We start from the raw sequence: 20,819 nt of genomic DNA, 5'->3' as shown, positions 1-20,819 counted from the left end.
CACCAGACAGCTTGCAGCCCACGGGAACACCATCCGCAATCACCATCACCTCATCAGGTCCACCAAAAGGGCATCTTTCAAAGACCGCCTGGACAACAACGCACACAACAGCAAAGAGCTCTTCAACATCGTGAAAGAGCGCTCCAACACCAACAACATCCCACCTTCACAAGACCTGTGCTATGCCCTCGCCACCTTCTTCCATTGCAGGATCGCAGACATCATGACAGCTTCAACACCCTGACCGCCCTGACAATCACAGAGACCTCCAACCTCACGACCACCAGCCTCATCTCCCCCCTGCACGACTGGACCAACATAAATTATGACAATACCATCAAAATAATGAACACATCCACTCTGGCTCTCTGTCAAACCCCTGCCCACACAATATATTCACCAAAGCCAGCTCCACCATCACACCCCGTCTCCGTAAGGCCATAAAGATCTCCTTTGAGACCACAACATTCCCTGAAAGCTGGAAGCATGCCGAAATCAACGCCTTACACAAAAAACCAAAGGCTGACCCCAAAGACCTCAAGAACTTCTGACCCATCTCCCTGCTCCCGTTCCCAGCAAAGGTCATGGAGAAAACACTCAACAGACAACTGACCGCTACCTCGAGGAGAACAGCATCCTGGATCCATCGTAATCCGGGTTCCGCAGCAATCACAGCACAGAAACGCTGCCACATATGACATCAGGATCTCACAGGACAACGGCAAAACTGCGGCACTCATCTTTCTGGACCTGTCTGCCACCTTCAACACTGTCTGCCACCGGACCCTATGCACACACCTTCACAACTCTGGAATCTGCGAAGACATAGCACTGTACTGGACCAGCTTCTTCCTCTCTGGCATACCCCAAGAATTTTCCTTTGGCCTGACATTGTTCAACATGTTATGTTATGTTATGTTATGTTATGTTATGTTATGTTATGTTATGTTATGTTATGTTATGTTATGTTACAGGTTTGTTGAGCGCGACAGCTGCCCCAGCAACGGGGCGTCCCGGCGCTAAGAATCAATAGCACAACCTACTTGGAGGGGAAGGGGGGGAAGGAGGCTTTATAGTAGCGGGAACAGGTGAGGTTTTATAGCTTTGCAAAAAGCAGACAAGTTGTCAAGGCAGCGATGTTCAAGGGAAGGGAGTTCCAGAGTTTAGCTCCTAATAGTCTAAAGGAGCGAACCCCGACACGGCAGAGTTTTGTGCGTGGGACGGCTACTAAGTGTTGACCCGAGGAGCGAAGATTGCGCTGGGGGGTGTAAGGTGTTAGAAGCGGACGGAGGAGTTCAGGGCCATCAGTTTTGAGTATTTTGATGGCAATGGTAAGGGCCTTAAATTGTATACGGATTTCCACTAGAAGCCAGTGGAGTTTATGGATGGTGGCTCTAGCAGAGCATCTTCTGGGAAGGCCAACTATTGCCCTAGCCGCGGAATTTTGAATTCGCTGAAGCCTAGTTGTCTCGGCTTTGTTAGCGCCCAGCAGGAGTACGCTAGCATAATCTGACCGGGAAAGGATGGTGGATTGGACTATGAGCTGCCGAGTTTTGGGGTTGAAGAACCCTAGAATGTAATTAAGGCTTCTCAGCAGCCCGATGCACGTTGCTGCTACTCTTTTGGTGTGGGTTTGGTAGCTCAGCGAGGAGTCCAACCACACTCCCAAATTTTTAACCAGAGATTTAGAAGGAGGGGTGGGGCCCAGCAGGGGGGCCACCAATGGTCGTTCCAACACCCGGGGTTCTTGCCCAGGAGCAACACCTCGGTTTTCCCTGCATTCAATTGTAGACAGTTAGCCGTCATCCAATGAGCAACTGCAGCCAGTCCGTCCTTGAATCTTGTGGCAGAGGTTGAGGGTGCCTCAGTGAGGGTGATTACCAGCTGTTTGTCGTCGGCATACGACACCAGCATGAGGTCCCATTCTTTGGCCACTCCCGTGGGAGGTTGCACATACAAGTTAAAAAGGGATGGACTGAGGGCCGAACCCTGCGGGACTCCTTGGCCGATAGAGTGTGATTGGGAGGTGAACGGGGGTGCTGAGACACGGAAGGACCTGCTCTTCAGGAACGAGCGGAACCATTCAAGAACCAGATCACTGATCCCAATGTTTTCCAGATGACTCAGTAGGATGTTATGGGAGACCGTGTCAAAGGCTGCGCTGAGATCGAGTAATATCAGCGCAGCACTTTGGCCGGTGTCCAGTACCCTCCGGAGGTGTTCGGTGGTGGATAGGAGGGCGGACTCTGTATTATGCCCAGGCCTGAACCCGTGTTGGGAGGGGTCCAAGATGTTGTTTTGGGCCATGTGGTCTGATAGTACAGTGTTAGCATGGGCTTCTGCCAGTTTGGACACCCAGGGGAGTAGTGAGATGGGCCTGTAGTTCCCCGGGTTTGTGGGGTCCAAGGTGGGCTTTTTAATAATAGGAGTGACCCATGCCTGTTTCCAACATGTAGGCACCGTAGCCGGAGAGAAAGAGAGGTTAAGGAGCATGGCCAGGGAAGGAAGAAAGAAGTCCAGAGTCTCTAAGAAGTGAGCCGGTTTCATGGGGTCTGAAGGGGCACTGGATTTCACCTTTCTACAGATTTTGGCCAGATCCTCGTGGGAGAAAGCAGGCAGACAGGTGAGTCTGTTGCCCTTCAGGGGGGAATTGGGGGAGCTAGTGCAGTCAGAGGGGTTTTGTGAGAAGGTGTTATAGATTTTCCTCACGTTTTCAATAAAGAAAATGGCGAGGTCCTCACACTGCTGAGTAGAAGAGATACATGAGGCAGAGTTGCCACAGTTTTGCAGCTTTTGAACCAGTTTAAAAATAGTTTTCGTAGGGTTGGAGCTGGAGTCAATTTCCTTTGCAGAATAGGATGCGCGAGCTGCGCGTATCGCTTTATGATACAGTTTCAGTTTAGACAGGTAAGAGGCTTTGTCCTTGTCCTTATAATCTTTTCTCCAGTAACGTTCAGCTACTTTGCATTCCCTTCTAAGAAGTTTCAAGTTCTCGTTATACCAGGGATTAGAGGGGGTGCTACGTCCTCTGGTCCATTTGGCCGGTATAAGTATGTCGAGTCCCTTAGTGATCCAATCCTGAAAGGCGGCATACGACGTATTAATGTCGTTAGTGGTTGCGGCGTTAGGCTTTCCTAAAATAGCGGAAAGACCCTTGTTTTGGAGTTTGTGCCAGGGCCGTTTAAGACAGGAGGAAGGCGAGACCTTGTTGGCTTGGATATCGGCCAAAATCACAAATTTGACGAGGAAGTGGTCAGTCCAACCCATAGGTTTGGGTGGATCAGCTCTGGCTTATATGATGTTGGTGAATACAGGGTCTAGCAAATGACCAGCAGAGTGAGTAGTGGACTGTATAAGGGGGATCAGTTGTAGGGCTGTTAGGTCTGCTAGAAGATTGCTGATAGTGGGATCCGACGTGGAGTCAAAGTGAAGGTTTAAATCACCCAAAATAGTGAAGTTGGCGGAGCTCATAACCAGAGCGTGGGCTACCTCTAGGAGTTCCTGCGTGAATTTTGAGGTAGGCCCTGGGGGTCGGTAAATGAAAAGGCCAGAGAGGGAGAAATGAGGGCTTGTGGTGATTTTAAAACGGGCACACTCACATCCCGTGATGTCTTTCTTCAAAAAGGAGCAAGAATATGGCGTTCTGTAAATAACGGCAATGCCACCTCCTCTAGAGTCTCTATTAATAGATGTCATAGAGAATCCATCAGGTAACGTAAGGTTAGGGATGCTGGTTAACTCATCCTTGAGCCAGGTTTCACACAGGAATAGTATGTCTGGGTTCTCATCGGTCAATAGAGTATTTACCTCAAGATGGTTCTTTACCAGGGACCTGACATTAAGCTGAGAGATCGTGAGCTGAGTGTGTTTTCTTATGCTGGCTTTGTGTCGGAGTAGGCTCGGCTCAGATATGACAAAGTTACAGGGTTTACACTGAAGACCAGTCTGCCCAATGCAACCCACTAGCTTGTCACAGCGTTGGCCCGGGTTAAGTGCAAGGAGATAGTTTTTATCGTAGTGGTATGCTGTCCGTGTACTTTGAGCAGGGGGATCGGCGAGAGGCGATGACTTGGCGATGACGGGCTTGCCTTAGGCGCTCAAACGGCGCGCCCGCTGTGCCCGTCCGCTGCGCGTACGGTGTAAGCACATATTATAAAGGGAGAAAAGAGGGCGGGTCGTGGCCTCGAGTGGGCGTGGCCTCGCAGCTCGCCATCAATGGCGGCGTGATGTGTTTGTCAACTCGATTCTGCAGCCAGCGCTGAAATCAGCTGTGCAGGCGAGTTAGTGAGCAGAGTCCTGTGGTGCCAGAGAGGTGAGTGCTAGTAAAATCAGCAAGTTTAACAGTGACACATAAAGTTTTAAAATTAGACAACAAAACTCCCGGCTTCCGCCTCAGGAGGATACAGATTCTAACACAAGACGCTCGATTCCAGCATTTTTAAGGAGGGCAGGCCGGGGGGCGTGGCCTCGAGGGGGCGTGGCCTCGCGACTTGCCGTCAATGGCGGCGTGATGTGTTTGTCAACTCGATTCGGCAGCCAGCGCTGAAATCAGCTGTGCAGGCGAGTTAGTGAGCAGAGTCCTGTGGTGCCAGAGAGGTGAGTGCTAGTAAAATCAGCAAGTTTAACAGTGAAACATAAAGTTTTAAAATTAGACAACAAAACTCCCGACTTCCGCCTCAGGAGGATACAGATTCTACATGGCACCACTCACTCACATCGCCCGACTGCACAATCTCAGCATTATCTCCTACACCAACGACACCCAGCTGAACATATCCCTTCACCAAGGACCTCCTCACTGCCAAAACCAATCTTCACTAAGAAATGAGAGCCGTCGCAGAATGGTAGAAGATCAGCTGCCTGACCTGAGCTAAACAAGATGGTATTCATCATCCTCAGCTCCAACCCCTCAGCAAGGGATGACCTCTAGTGGCCGACCACACTGTGAGCAGCACCTCCACCCACTGACCACGCTCGCAATCTAGGTTTTATCCTCGATTCAACACACTCCAGGACCAAGCAGGTCAACACCGCCTCCTCCTCCTGTTTCAAACACCCTCTGTATGCTTTGCAAGATCTACAGATAGATCCCCCTGAAACAAGAAGATTGGTCACCCAGGCCCTCATCAGCAACGGGCTAGACTACGGCAATGCCCTCTAAGCAGGAGCCTCGCCAACATTCCTAAAACGCCTACAACGCTTACAGAACTCCTCAGCGCGCATGATCCTCAACATCCCTCGCCACAGTCACATCACACCCCACCTAAAAGACCTGCACTGGCTTCCCATCAACAAGAGGATAACCTTCAAGCTCCTCACCCACATACACAAAGCACTCCATACCACCGAACCCACAAACCTCCACAGCCGACTCGCATTCTACACCCCAAACCACCAGCTCCGCTCCATCGACCTCACTCTCGTCACTGTCCCCCGTATCCGAAGCATGAACACCGGCAGCAGATCATTCTCCTATCTCGCCACCAAAACTCAGAACATCCCCCCATCCTCCTACGGCAGACCCAGGACCTACTCATCTTCAGGAGGCTACTCAAGACCTGGCTTGTTAAGCAGTAGCAGCACCCCTCCCCTCAGAGCCTTGAGACCCTCACGGGTGAATGGTGTGCTTCACAAATGTTATGATTGATTGTCTGATTGATTGAATGATTTATTGAAGTGGGACAGACTTCATAACTGTGAAAAAACAGTGATAAGTTGATCTAAGTTTGGAGCATAACCTTTGGCAAAAGTAACATTTTATTTGGCAAAAGTAACATTTTATTCCCCTCCGAGATACTGAGACCATTAGAAATCAGCCCTCTAGATCTGCACTCTGGGTTACCAGGTTAATACCTAATGATTTATGAAAGAACTGAACCACATAATGATGTTTTGTAGCAGTAGAAGGAGGGTCGACACTGGGATACAAATATTCCTTCCATTTCCTAAGCTACATCTCTTGAAGAGCTATAAATCATATTGTCTCTCCCATATTTCTCACCTATGATTGCCCCTCCGATTAGTGGAAAAGGAACCCTTTAGCATTTCAGGATAAGGTTTTAAGTTCCATAGCATTGTATGTGTGTCTTAATTATCAGTCTTGGACGATTGTCATGTTGCAAGTTGCAGCCCCATGAATATGTGAGAACCATCTACATATCATTTGTACCCCCAGTAGTGTCTATTTAGGAACTAAAACATTTCAAACATATGCTAACTATGCTATGTAACACATGCTTTAGCACAGTCTAAGCCGGTCCCTTGAAGAAGTGCTACAAGAGCAAACCATGAATTTATGGGTCATTTTATTATACTTTGTGAGACAAAACCCACAAAAAATGCCCGGGTGCAATCCCATACTGAACATCAACCGAACCTCAAAGAGCATATTGCTAAAAAATGAAGACAATCAGGTACCAGCTCAGTCTTTTAAGAAACTGAAACCATTTTTTACAGGAAGCAATTTCAGAACCAGTGTTCAATTTCTTAAATACTAGCATCATGGTGGCAGTAACGCTTCTCCATGGCCTTGAATTATCCACATTGGCATCCCTTACAGGCATCCTACATAACAGAGCCTGTCTGATACAAGCCCTAAAGAAAGATGATCACATCACCCAAATCCTTATCGAAATCTATTGGATCCAACTGAGTTGTATGTGCCTGCTCGCACAGTCTTTATCATATCACGCACCTGTGCTAATCTTGAGGCAACCTCAACATCTCTAGTGGTTCAGTCATGAGAAGAAGAAGGATTGTAAACAGATTGTTTTTAAAAGGCAGCATGCCATTACCATATTTGCATCAAGTATCTGGAACAACATCCCCATATCCATCAAGCCCTCCCTAATACTGCTCTGAGTTGAAGACTCACCACTTCAAAGAACAATATACCACAATGCATTGACTGTTCATAACACAGATATCTTTCCTATAACTATTTGACGTTATGCTTGTCTTTCATCTATACTGTGGCCAAGTTACAGGGTGTGGTTTTTCATATTTCATACCTCCATCCAGATGTAATCAGAGCTTGAACAGGAGTTCTCAAAAAAGTTTTACTTTCTTTAGATTGAGTGCAATTCACAGATACAGTGTTGGAAATTGCAACATTTATAACATTTTAAAGAGGGAAACTACTTTTATGGTATAAGGGATAATATGATAGGAAAGACAGAGTTTCCAGTAAAAGAATGCGTTGGAAATGTACTAAATAGTGCTCCAACGATCTCTATGGCAGGACCGCATCCAAATTTGAAATAGTTACATTGTATGGGATACATTCACACTTCAAACAATATGAAATTCAAGTTAGGAATGTCATAGAGGATTTAAGAGAAATGAGCACAAGCTGACGTAGCCCACATAAACAATACCAAAAAAAATACTTCCAAAAGTTCCAGAAGAAGTACATTGAAAAAAGAACATGACACAAATCAATTAATCAATCAATCCTTTTTTATAGAGCGCACCACTTAACCCTGAGGGTCTCAAGGCACTGGAAGGGGTGCTGCTACTGCTCGAACAGCCAGGTCTTGAGGAGTCTCCTGTAGGCAGAAGGGGCAGGTGTTCCAAGATTTTTGCAGTGAGGTGGGAGAACGTTCTGCCATCGGCAGTTGCTCAACAGATGCAGGGGACGGTGACAAGGTTAGTGGAGTGAAGCTGGCAGTTGGGGATGTAGAAGGAGAGCCATCTGTTGAGGTACGTTGGTCTAGTGTTGTGGAGTGCCTTGTGTGCATGAGTGAGGAGCTTGAAGGTCATCCTCTTGTTGATGGGGAGCCAGTGCAGGTCTTTCAGGTGGGCTGTGATTTGGCTGTGGTGGGGAATGTCGAGGATGAGGTGTGAAGAGGTGTTATGTATGCGTTGTACTCGTTTCTGGAGAGTGTTGCTGTAGTCCAGTCTGCTGCTGTTGAGGGCCTGTGTGACCGTCCTTCTGGTTCCAGTGTTGATCCATCTGTATATCTTACAGAGCATGCAGAGGGTGTTTGAAGCAGGAGGAAGAGATGGTATTTATTAGCTGGGTCATTTACAATGTGGAGTCCAGGATGACTGCCAGATTGCGGGCGTGGTTGTTGGGCGTTGATGAAGCTCCCAGTGTGGCCGGCCACCATGAGTCGTCCTAGGCAGAGTGGGTGGATCCGATGATGAGAACCTCCACCTTGTCCGAATTCAGTTTCAGAAGGCTGTTCATCATCCATTCAGTGATGACCTTCATTCCTTTATGGAGTGTGGATTTTGAGATGGTGGGGGCCTTGGTGAGAAAAAGGATTAGTTCAGTGTCATCGGTGTTTGAGATGATGTTGAGGTCATGCGATTGAACGATGTTGGTGAGTAGTGCCATGTAGATGTTGAAGAGTGTCGGACTGAGGGACGATTCTTGGTGTATGCTGCAGATCATCTTGGTGTCTTTAGAGCGGAATGGCAGGAGGCGGACACTCTGTATTCTGCCAGTGAGGAAGGAGGTGGTCCAGTCCAGTGCTTTGTCATGGATCCCTGCATTGTTCAGGAGGATGAGGGCTGCGGTCTCTCTGTTGTCCAGCAGAGGCCTGATGTCATCGGTGGCGGCGATGAGGGCTGGTTCAGTGCTGTGTTTGTTGCCGAATCCAGATTGGGATGGGTCCTAGATGTTGTGCTTTTCAAGGAAAAAGGTCAGTAGCCTGTTGACAATCTTCTTGATGAATTTCACTGGCAATGGGAGGAGGGAGATGGGCCTGACGTATTTGAGGTCCTTGGGGTCTGCCTTTGGTTTCTTGGGGAGGGTGTTGATCTCGCAGTGCTTCCACCTCTCCAGGAAGGTGGCAGACTCAAAAGAGCTGTTGATGATGTTGTGTAGATGGGGTGCGATGGTAGAGCCTGCTTTGTTGAAGGTTTGGTGCAGGCAGGGATGAGATGGTGAGCCGGAGTAGATATGTATATGATTTTGTTGGTGTATTTGTCGCTGACGTGGGTCCAGGAGAGCTGGGAGTTGGTGTGGCTGGGCGGCGGTGCAACTGAGGTGACTGTGTCTGTCGGGGGTCCTGGTTGCTGAAGCTGTCGTGGATGTCTGCGATCTTGCAGAAGGTGACTAGGGAGTCGCTGAGGTATTGTAATGGCTGTATATCATTGGAGTTGGAGCTGGGATTGAGAGTACCCTCACAATGTTGAAGATTTCTTTGCTGTTGTGTGTGTTGTTGTCAATGCACTCTTTGAAGGAGGTCCTTTTGGTGGTTTGAATGAGTTGGTGGTGTCTGCAGATGGCGCTCCTGTAGTCTGTGTTGCAGTCCGGTATATGTTTGTGGTGCCGCTTTTTTCAAGCCTATGGCAGTCCCTCTTAGATGCATGGAGGTCAGCGTTAAACCAGGTGACTTTTTTGTCTGTGCGTCTGTTCGAGGTTTTCTTGATTGGGTAGAGAGTGTTCGTGCAGTCGTTGATCCAATGCCTGAGGATAAGGGCGGCGGAGTCGGTGTCGGTAGTGTCCGTTGGTGGGTTTCAGGTGAGGGTGGTGGCTAGCTGGTCTTCAGCAATTTTGCTCCAGCTGCCTGTTGTGTGCAGTGGTTGTCGGTCCAGTTGAGTTCGGTGGTGTGGCTGAGGCAAGGTTGTAGAGCAGGGTGGTGGAAGTGCCGTTGTTGGTGTTCTTGAGGTGGAAGTTCAGGTCTCTGAGGAAGATGTTGTCTGTGGAGAAAATTGCCTGTGTGCTGATGAAGTCTGCTATGGAGTCACTGAACTGTGGCCAGGTGGTTTGTAGAAGAGGGTTCCTCTGAGGGTGGTGTTAGTGTCGGTGTGAATCTGGAAATGCAGCTGTTCAGCGATACTAAGCGTGTTTTAGGTTCTGGTCAATATTTGGAGGGTGTTTCTGTGAACGATGGCCATTACTTCTCCTGTTATGTTGGTGCTCTTGTAGCCGTTCGGGATGGCTATGGTGATATCGGCTGCCGAGGAGGGATTCATTCAGGTCTCCCTCAGAGAGGGGACATCTCGGGAGGTGGTGTTGAATAGGTCCCAGAGTACGATGGTGTGTTTGCAGGCAGAGCAAGTGTTAAGTAGAATGCTGTAGGAGGCTGTTGCTGCAGTTCAGTCAGGAGAAGGGTCCATGGGTATGCTTCGGGGTGGCCCTGCAGCTTGTGTAAGATCAGCTGGCATTGAGTGCATGGAGGGTGGCATCGGAGCGGTGTCGGGCTTCATGGCAATTGAAGGGGCCAGGGTGTCTGGTGCTGGGTACGGTCCAGGTGCTGACTGGTGCAGACGGGCTTGCCTTTTGCGTGCCTTCGGCGTGCCACCATTAAGAAGGGGAGGTGGGAGGGAGGGGTAGCTGGGAGGCAGGTGAGCTTGAAAATAGGTGGTCAAAGGGGGCGGGGACTCAGCGGCGGGACAGTGGAGTGTGGTGGAAAGCAGGGAAATTAATGAAATTATAGAGAACAAGGAGAATAATCAGACAAAACAAGTAAAAATGTGGAGAAGTGTGGCTCACTGGTTAGAGGAGGCAGACCTGGAAGCAGAGGTCAGCCCGGGACCAGGGTTCAATTCCCGGCTCGGCGGGGTCTTGAGTCCTGCAATGTCCATGGAATCGACAATTTTTGCTCCGGTGCCTACTCGATTCACGGGTTCATACTCTTCGACTCTGGGCAATAGCTTGCTCATTCTCCACAATGGCCCCTCGCGGCGGGATGCCCGGCTTTCACCTTGCGGATACCCTGCCGGGGTTATCTCACAGGGGAATACCAGGACGGGTGCCCTAAGCAAGCGTTTAGAAACCGCTCAGTGATTTACGCTATATAAATGCCTGTACATTTACATTTACATTTAAAAATACAGAGAAACCGGGAGCAAATAAGCAGATAAAAAAAACCATGAGGAATTACAGAGAACAAGGGGGAAGAAACTGAGAGCAGGTCCGAGATCTAGCACTCAAGCCGCAGGGATGGAGAGGAACAACACACAAAGGTGGTGCTAGCTGTGCGGCGTGGGGTGCGACCTGCCTGAAATGCTCAATATGCACATTAGCCTTTGTCCCTGTCACAGAAAGTGCTAATACTATAGATTTATTTAAAAACAAAAAGACCCAGTCAAGCTAAACAAATACATGAAATGCTAGCTATTTGCCAACTACCTTGGCCTACCCTACTAGAAAACTAGTCACTAAATAAGGATAGCACTGTGTACACACATTATAAAAAAAAACAACATTATTTCTGAATGATATTAGTAATCACAATAGTTATTATTTATTAAACACTTACTTACAAATATACAATAATATACAGCACATATCAATTTAAAACAGCATATCATATAACATAATATTCATTAATTGCAAAATAGTCAAATGAAAACAAACACAAAACAATACAAAGATCCTACAAAATAAATATATAAGATAAAACATAAGATTACTCATCGTCTAGTAGTTGAAGTCCACTATAGACAACATAACAATACATACAAAATCAAACATGTGTACAAAATGCAGCCCAAACATGGAAAACTACAAATTAAAAATGTAATACATCCAATAAAAACATATACAATCAACACAAGTCCTTCAAAGCCTGAAAATCTTGCAAAATGAAGTTACTCTTACAGGACACCAACCAAAACAAGGAAAAATAAAATAAACAGTGTCATAAAGTATCTCAACTATTTATCTTTATATAACAAAATGTAATGCAGCCACCAGCCAAAATTGGATTTTCAACATCATCAGAAATGCTTAAAAAGAAAATACAGTATAACTTGCTTTAAAAAAAAAAGAATAAATAAATAAATATGCCCCCGTAAATAGTGAACCAGATGTTAAAAATCTAAGAATAGATAACATTGTAAATATCTTCTTACAATAAAAGGATTCTACAATACTAACCTAGTAAACATATTAACATACAAATCCAAACTTCGCAAACAATTTTCAAACTCACCTGAAACATGATAACTAGAGCAACAATATTAAAATCACTTGCAGTATGGTACAACAATAATGAACCATTAACTGGAAGAGTCACCGGTGTCATGCAACAACCTGCAAAATAAATTAGGTAGAAAAAAAATGTTGGAGTAATTGAAAATAAAAAAGATATATATTCTTACTATTCAAACTATTGCAAAAATATGCATGCAAATAACTTTTTCTAAAACATGTATAACATATGTACAATGTGTATATAAATCAAAGCAACTGACTTAAAATGACCAATACAAATATACAATATTTAAAATAAGTAAAAATGTAATAGTTTTAATGTATTAAAACATGCAAAAATAGCAAAAAAAATCAATCTGTGTTAAAAAAAAATTGAACAACGATGTGCATTCAAATATATATGAATATGTCAACAATAATGTTTATGCAAATACAAATATATATTGCTATTGGTACAAACTTTTACTTTTTGTGTTTACATTTCTTTAATTGATTTTATCTACAAAAGAAACGAATGAGTCAGCGTGCTGCACACTCATCGGGTAGCAACCTGGTATGTCACTGTTGTACATTTCAGGCAGAAACAACAACAAACGGGAATGCAAAACACCCTCCCCTATCCCCCTCTTCCTCCTCAAAGAAAAAGTGAACTCATGACAGTGGGAGTAATGCAGCCCGATAAGTATGTCCCAAAAGAAACTAAGTGGCAGGTGCAGCAGGCATGGGCGCAGGTGGGGGGTCTGTCAGACGTAATAGTCTAAGATATTTGGGACAGGTGAGTTCTGTAAATTACGATGTCAAAAGCTCTAAAAGGGGAGCACAAAGGTCTTGGAACGAGGCCCCGGGGTTGGTCAAAGAGAGAGAAATCTTTTCCGTCCCTAGCATGAACAATAGCTTATATAACCATCCTAATAGATTGTGCACAGTCATGGAGTCCCAGTGTGTGAGAATATTCTGAACTGCCGCAATTAGAGTTATGGCAATTTGTTTGCCTCTCCTAGAATAAAGCGGGAAGGTGATGGTATTGGGAAGGCCAATGAGGATATATGCCGGAAATCTTGGAATCTGTGTGTCGAAGTGGGAGTCGATCTCATCCAATATTTGTGGCCTGTATGTCCCTAGAGAAGTGCAAGTGGGTAAGAGTACCTGGCATGCTTTAACCTCTCCAACACAACGGGCTATATAAGAGATTTCCTCTATGGAGCCATACATGGGTTAAGTACCAATAGGCAGGCTGTTTAGTAGCTGTTTCAATAGAAGTTACATTGCGGGCCGTGCAACGGGCCTGGTGGTAGATGTCTGTCCATTCCTTCAGTGAAAGCTCACTTCCCAGTTCACCCTCCCAACGCAAATGCCCAGGGGATTTCTCAGTGTCTGAAGAGATCCTCGTGAATTTATACAGATCTGACGTCAAGTGTGTGTCGCTATGTCTTGTGATTAACCACTTCTCGAATGGCATGAGCAGCCCTTCTGTACCCTCCCGCAACCCTTCTTGCAGCACCCAATGTCATATCTGTAGATAGCGGTATCGCTCCATTTCGGGAAGCCCGGATATGAATGGAACTCTACAATCGGGCACAGGCCAGAAAGATCAAAGAAATGCCCTATGGAGCTAGTGTCTTCTGTTGTCTAGTAGTGAAATTACCCATAGTCAAGACCAGGTATGAAGTCTGGGTTCTTTATAATGGGCGTAATGGGGGATGGAAAAGTCGTAAGTCCTCTAGCGGTTGCCGTTCTATCCCAAGCTGCCATGATGGGCCAGGTCTCCTCTGATAAGTATAAACTGCGGTGCCATCCCTGGCGAGGGAGAAAGGGAACCCCCCACAGTGAGTGAGCTGCAAGAGCCTTGTCCTTAAATAACCAGTGTTTCTCTGATTCAGGGCGAAACTACTCCACTAATGCCCTCAACTGAGATGCCCGCCAGTATGCCAATAAGTCCCTCCACAGGTCTCTGTTTGTAGGATTGCGATATATTAGAGCTCCATAGTCACACCAGATAAAGCTCTCTATGTACCTCTGCATGGCCCATAGGACCCATGTTGGGGGCATCAACAGGAGGGTGTGAAAGATATAAAGAATTTGAGGCAGCAACACCATCTTCTCAGCTGCTATCTGTCCCAGCCAAGAGAGTGAGTGAGGTCTGCATCTGCGGAGGGAGTCCTGCAGTAGTTTTAAAATAATCGAACAATTCAACTGTCTACTGATAGAAATGGTGGGCGCCATCAGAAGGTCCAGGTAGGTGATGGTGTCATGGACCCACTGGATCGGAAAATGTTGCTGAAGGAGTTCCAGCATATTGGGCTCTAGGGACAGGTTAAGGGCTTGCGACCTATGCACGTTTATCTGAAAGCCCGAGGCCAGAGCAAATTGGGGTAATTCGTCCAAAAATGCCGAAAGAGTGTCCAGAGGGTATTCCACAGTCACTACCACATCACCACCATAGAGGCAGAGTTTGTGTTCTGACCCTCCATAAAACACCCCTTGATGGATGGTCATCCCGGATTCTTTGAGCAAGAGAGAAAAAGAGCGGCAAAAGCGGACAACCATGTTGGGTCGCTCTGCACATCGAGAAGGCTTCTGATTCCACACCATTCACCCACACCGTACCAGTAGGGTTTGAATATTTCTGAAAGATCGAATCGATGAAGCCTTTGGGTAAGCCAAAATGGATTAATGTCACCGAGAGATTTGGCCAATGGACCCTGTCATACGCTTTTCGGCATCAACCGAAAGGATCATGCATTCTGCCGGAAAGAATTCAGAGCTGTCCATCAGGTGGAAAAGTCATTTAGTATTATCCAAGCACTGTCGCCTGGGGACAAAGTCTGATTGGTCCATGTATATCAGGCAGGGGAGGTGACAGGAGAGCCGGGCTGCTAGGATGCCCATGAAAATCATTAAGTCGACGTTAAGAAGGGATATTCGGCGGTAGGTCCTGCAAAGGTGAGGATCCTTCCCAGGCTTGGGAATTACAGTTGTGCCCTTGATTTTTTGTGCTTGAGGCGTGCAATCACCAAGATAACCTCTTCCAGCTATATGGGGGATTTGAGGTCACAACCTGCAGGTACTGAGTCGGTTCAGTGTCAGGCAAAACTTGAGCCAAGTACAACGATTAATGGAAACGCCTAAATGCATCTGCAATCGTGGTGTCGTCGCTGTTCTCCCCCCCGGGGTCCTGTATCAGTGTCACTTTATGTGCTTGTCGTTGTGCTCAGAGGAGGTTTGTGAGGAGGTGCCTGCATAGATGGCCTCCTACATAGAAGGCATGCTTAACCACATTGCAGCTTGCAAGTTTCCCCTCCTGTGCTGGGCCACAATTAAAACGGTGTGGTCATGACGAGCTCAGCTCGTCATGAGCACACGAGCACTGTGCTGCATGACGAGCTGAGCTTGTCATGAGCATGGAAGGGGTTAAGGCATAGAGCTGCATACGTATAACCCTGCAAGCTGTGCCCGAGATGCCTTCAAATGTCTCCAGACCCTTGGCGCTCCCGTTCACTGGTGAATATGTTCCAACTCAGTGACCTCACCCATCAGGCGCTCACATTTCTTCCATCAGTCTCTATTGTTGCCTGATGCAATGCCAATGAAGACCCCTTTAATAACCACCTTCATCACCTCCTATAGCATCATCGTGGATATGTCTGGGGTGTCATTTAAGGCTAAGTAGTCTGCTATGGTTCCCTCAACCAGTTGCACTACCGAGGGATACTGGAGAATGGTTTCCCGCAGGGGCCAGAAGCGTTGAGGTGTACGCCTTGGGGAAAGGTCAGAGAAAGCCGCAGTGCAGAGTGGTCAGACAATGGGAAGGGGAGACTCTCCACTTCTCGGGTGCGTTGTGTTAGGAGTTCTGAAGTGAAGATGTAGTCTCTTGATTTACTAGGAAGCTGTTTTTACTTGTGTCCTTGCTCGCCTCTTTTCCCTCGCCTCCCGCTCCGGCCCGTTCCACCGCAGCTGGTGCTGTTTGTTGTGGAGGGCAGACCAGTGGAGAGAGACACGCCCCAAATTGAAGCTGAACGATACGTAAGACCCAGCCTTGGGATGCGCGGCTGAAGTGTTGCGAGTCACGTGTACTGTTTGGCTGCGCCAGCGCTCTGTGCAATTTTTTGAAATAACTCACTGCTGTTTGTTGTGGAGGGCGGACCGGTGGAGAGTGACACGCCCCTCTGCCATGCCTCCTTTGACCACACACACCTTAGTATCTTGGGAATACACAAACAGGCACTTACCCAGAATGCGAAGTGGACGTGCGCAGCAGGCGTGCCAGCGCGCCAAAGGCAAGCCCAACTGCACCCATCCGCAACCGACCAGGACCGGGGGCCAGTCACTATGCTCATCGTACCTCTTATACCTCCTGTGAGCTCCAAAAATGACAGGGCAACTGGTCCATCAGGCCCAATATCAGGGCCGCTTAAAAAACAGAAGGAATTCTGCACCTTCATCAGGTGGAGTGGCAGCAATCATTCAACACAAACCTAACTTTACCTCCCTCCAGACCAACTTTTTACCCCATGTTGACAGTCTTATTTTAAAATGTGACTCCCCCAAGTCCTCTTTCAGCTGTGCTGTCTTTTATCACCCCCTGGACCACATGCCTCAGTTTCCTCAACTTTTTGGTGAACTTCCACCTCTAGTCTCTCCCTGTACATGGTATGATCACCATCATATCTCCTTTAACATAACTGATACTCCCTTTACCATGTCACCCCCTATCAGCAATCTTTTGGCTAGGAATTGGAAACAAGCTAACTTAGACGAATTCCATGCTATTCTAACTGCTACCCTCCCCCAAGAAGAAGAACAGGCCCCCATCTTCCTTCGAACCTCTAATCTAGTCAGCTGGCTAGAAGCAGCCAGCAACAAGGTAGCCCCCTTGAGAAAAATCTCACTCAAACGCCTACATGATGCCCAACGCTGGTTCTCTGATGCCCTAAAAAAGAAACAATTAGTACTTAGGCAGGGAGAACGCCGTTTGCCCTGAGCCTATGCTCCGGAGGAGAGAGCAGCATATGTCGCCTTACAAAAATGCTATAAAGTTCCCATTGTTAGGGCTAAATCGGCCTATTTCTCCCAAAAAATCGCGAACTTTTCTACAAAGGCCAAGGATATCTTCTCGATTGTCAATGAGCTTGCCCAACCTGATAGGGTCACCCAAAAATCAATACCCTCACAAATACAATGCAACTCTCTGAATTCGTTCTTCATAGACAAAATTACCTCTATCAAAAATAATATCCCTACCCCCACTACCCCCTCCACCCTTCCTGCTGCTTGTAAAAACCCTTCCACGCTCGACCTCATCCCTCTGATCTCCAGAGAAGAATTTCTGACATTCCTAAACAGAGTGGGATCAGGCTCCCCAATGACCGTTGCCCCCCACCATATCCTGAAAGAGGCTTTTACCACCTGTCTGGACCCGCCACTGTCGCTCCTCAATAACTCTCTTTAGACAGGCGTTGTTCCAGAAATCTTTAAATGTGACACAGTACTAAAAAAGCCCAATGCAAATCCCGCAGTGCTAAGCAATTTTTGTCCCATTTCTTTGCTTCCCTACCTCAGTAAAATCCTGGAGGCCCATGTCACAAACTGCCTCAGTTCATTCATTGAGCATACTCATTTCCTTCATCCCCGGCAAGCGGGCTTCCGGCCTGCTCACTCGCCTGAGTCCGTCATCTTGGCAGTGATGGACGAACTCAGGAATGGAGCTGACAATAACATCTCTCAGGCCCTGGTGCTCCTAGATCTCTCAGCGGCATTTGACACGGTTGATCATGAACTCCTGATCCACCGTGTCGGCAATGCCGGCATCCAGGGCATGGCCCTAAAATGGATCATCTCCTTACTTGACGGGCACTCCCAGGCAGTACTTCTAAATAATTTCCCTGCAAAGAATACCTGCCTAACCTGTGGGGTTCCCCAGGGCTCGGCCCTCTCGCTCCTCCTTTTTAACTTATATATGCAACATCTGATCGTGTCTTTACGTAACAGCTCTGCCACAATCTTCAGTTATGCTGACAACCTCAAGCTGGTTTTTAACATTGACTCCTTTGACACTTCCATCACTGACTTTCAAACCACCATGACCTTTGTCAATGAATGGATGTACCACAGTCAACTCAAACTCAACCCCGATAAAACCGAGCTGGTTTTAGTGGGAGGTTCAGTCAACCCCTGGAATCCCAGCTTCTAGCCGTCTTCATTAGGCTCCGCTCCTAACCCAGTAAACTCTGTAAAGAGCCTCGGAGTAATCATCTGTAGCGACCTATCGCTTAAGCCCAAAATCAATGCAGTAGTTTCCACCTGCTTTTTCCACCTCCGCAGAATCCACAAAATCTACAGATTCCTTACCAAGGAAGCTCTCATCCTTGTCATCATCCCGGCATACCAACTCCATCACCTGCAATACGTACAAAATCAGGCAGCTAGGCTCATCTTTCGCCAACCCAGAAACCAACACGTTAGTCCCCTCATGAAGAGCTTTCATTGGCTACCTTTAGCCAAACGCTGTCCCTTCAAACTTGGCTGCACCATCTTTAAAGCTCCCACCAACCAATCCTTTGCCTTCATCTCTTCCCGGATTCAACGCTACACTCCCTCATGCGAGCTCCGTTCCTCCTATCTTCACTTGCTCACCATTCCCACCTTCAGATGGAAAAAGCATTTTACTCCTTAGCCCCCCGTTTCTGGAACTCCCTCCCTAACAAGCTCCGACTGGCCACATGCTACACTAAATTCAGAACTTTCATGAAAACTCTTTTATTCTCTCAAGCATATCAATAAGTACCCTATGTCTCAGCTCTTCTTCTCTCAGCGCCATGAAACCGCCTGGTGTAAGCACGTGTAAGAAATATTTTTTAACATCTATCCATTTGTAGGAGTTATGAGGATGTGAGTAAAACATGTAGGCTTTGGTGTTAGGGTGCCTAAGTCTCCATATGTGAGTGAGCCCAGCTTCTGTCAGTAATCGATTCCCCTCTGTCCAGAGCGATCCCTGTCACAATCTAAATTATATTGAAGTCCCCTCCCTGCAGGACTGTCCGATCTGGTTAACCCCTTATTTCCTGAATGTTCGTCTTTATAAAGCCCTCCTGGCCACTATTGGGGACGTATACCGAGGCTAGCACAAAAGTGTGTGTGTCTAGGATGAAGGTGTGGGCCAAAAACGTCCCTTTTATTTCGGCCTGTTTGCTACCAACACACTCTGGCAACTGAGAGCAGACCAAGATAGCAAAACCCCAACAGTCTTGGTAGTGGCTGACAAAATTCATAAATGTCCCAGCTGGTCTGCCTGTGCTGAGACATGGGATGGATAGCAGGAGCCCCCGCTGCCCGCCACCCCTGCCATATCAGTTGGAGCAGTCCCACCAGGCAGCTGGTAAAAAGGAGTCGAAGATAGATGATACTTCAAAAAGGAGCCTAAGTCAGTCTGCGGAGGTGGAGTCTTCCGACAAGGTTCGAAGAACTGCTAAGCGTTATTTGGCAAGAATATCTGAGTCTGGGCAAGAGACTGATGATGAGCCACCCACTCTCCACCAACGTCTTTTGTCCTCTCATTGGTTGGGGTTGACGTGCTTCAAAGGCCTACCGTTGTCCACCACGAGAGACGCAGTAGACAAGACGCTTCTTCCAAAGAACATATCTGACAGAGTTTGACCTCCCATTTGAAAATGAGTCTAAATGGATGCCCCGAGGAGTAAGCAACGTCTTTAGAGTGGAGGAATGCAGTGATGGTCCAGACGTCACGCCATTTCTGAAGAGTGGAGGCAGCTAATTCCTGGAAGAGAAGAGGTTTACATGATCAGAATTCAATAGGGTGCTTGAACCTTGCCTCGCGTAGGATGCGTTCCTTAAGCTAGAAATTGTGGATGCACATCAGGATGTCAGGTGGTGGAGCTATCGGTGACCTCCTGAGGCCCACTCAATGTGTGCAATCAAGCCGGATCTCCTGGTCTGTGGGACCTCCTAGAATGTGGCAGAGCAAGTCTGCAATGAAGGCTTCAATGTCCGGCACCTCTGCTCACTCAGGGGCCGCCCGGATCCGGATATGATTTTAGCAAGAACGATTCTCCAGGTCCTCGGTGTGGGACTGAAGATCTAGATGTTGTTAGCTTAGTCGCAGCACCTCCTGCTGGATCTGGGAAACCTCTCCGTCTCTGACTGTGATCTGGTCTCCAGATCATCCACTCACTCCCCCAGTGAATCAATATCCTTGTGCATCTCCCGGATTTCCTCCGTAAGATCCTTTTTCATAGTATGAAACTCCCTGGTAAGGTCTGCAAAAAGCGATTTCAGGACGCTATGGGTGACAGGTCCATCGGGTTCTTCCAGGTCCCGTCGTTCAGTTGCCCCACCTGGGTGGGACATTGCTTCTAGTCCACTAGTCCCTACCTTGAGAAGTAAGTCTTTGACCGATCTGTCTTTTCGGCCTCTGGAAGTTGCCATTAATGGAAGGCTGCACAATCAGGCTGTGGCGGAGAGGACGAGGACGGTGGCAGCACGTGGTTCTTAGCACAATGTGGCAGTGTCCCTGACCAAGTCCATTAGAAGACAACCTCTGCGGTGTCCCATGGAAAATCCCTTGCACTCCGCCCTGGCTTCTGGTCTCAGGTGATAGGCAAAATCTCCTTGCAGTGTTGATATCCTAGGGGGAGACCGGATAGTGTACAAGGGGAGACCGCCATGCAGCACAGCTACTCAGCAGTGACTGGTTCGCCGCAGTGATGATCACTAGGGTCATTGGCAGCAAATGGAAGGGTGCCCGGGTCATTCCGTTCTGTGTCCCACAAGGTCATGCCCTCTCTATGACAAGCGCTGCAGCTAGGCCCAGGCCCGGGCTCCAAGTACAATATGGTGGGCCCCTCCCCATCTAGCTGCACTCCGAGCGTGGCTACTAGGAAAGCAAAAGGACAGGCTAGGCTGGACTCAA

Source organism: Lissotriton vulgaris, chromosome 4_1, assembly GCF_964263255.1.
Source record: "Lissotriton vulgaris chromosome 4_1, aLisVul1.2, whole genome shotgun sequence".
Lineage (NCBI taxonomy): Eukaryota > Metazoa > Chordata > Amphibia > Caudata > Salamandridae > Lissotriton > Lissotriton vulgaris.
The sequence above is the reverse complement of the archived record's forward strand: the minus strand, read 5'-3'. Positions refer to the sequence as shown.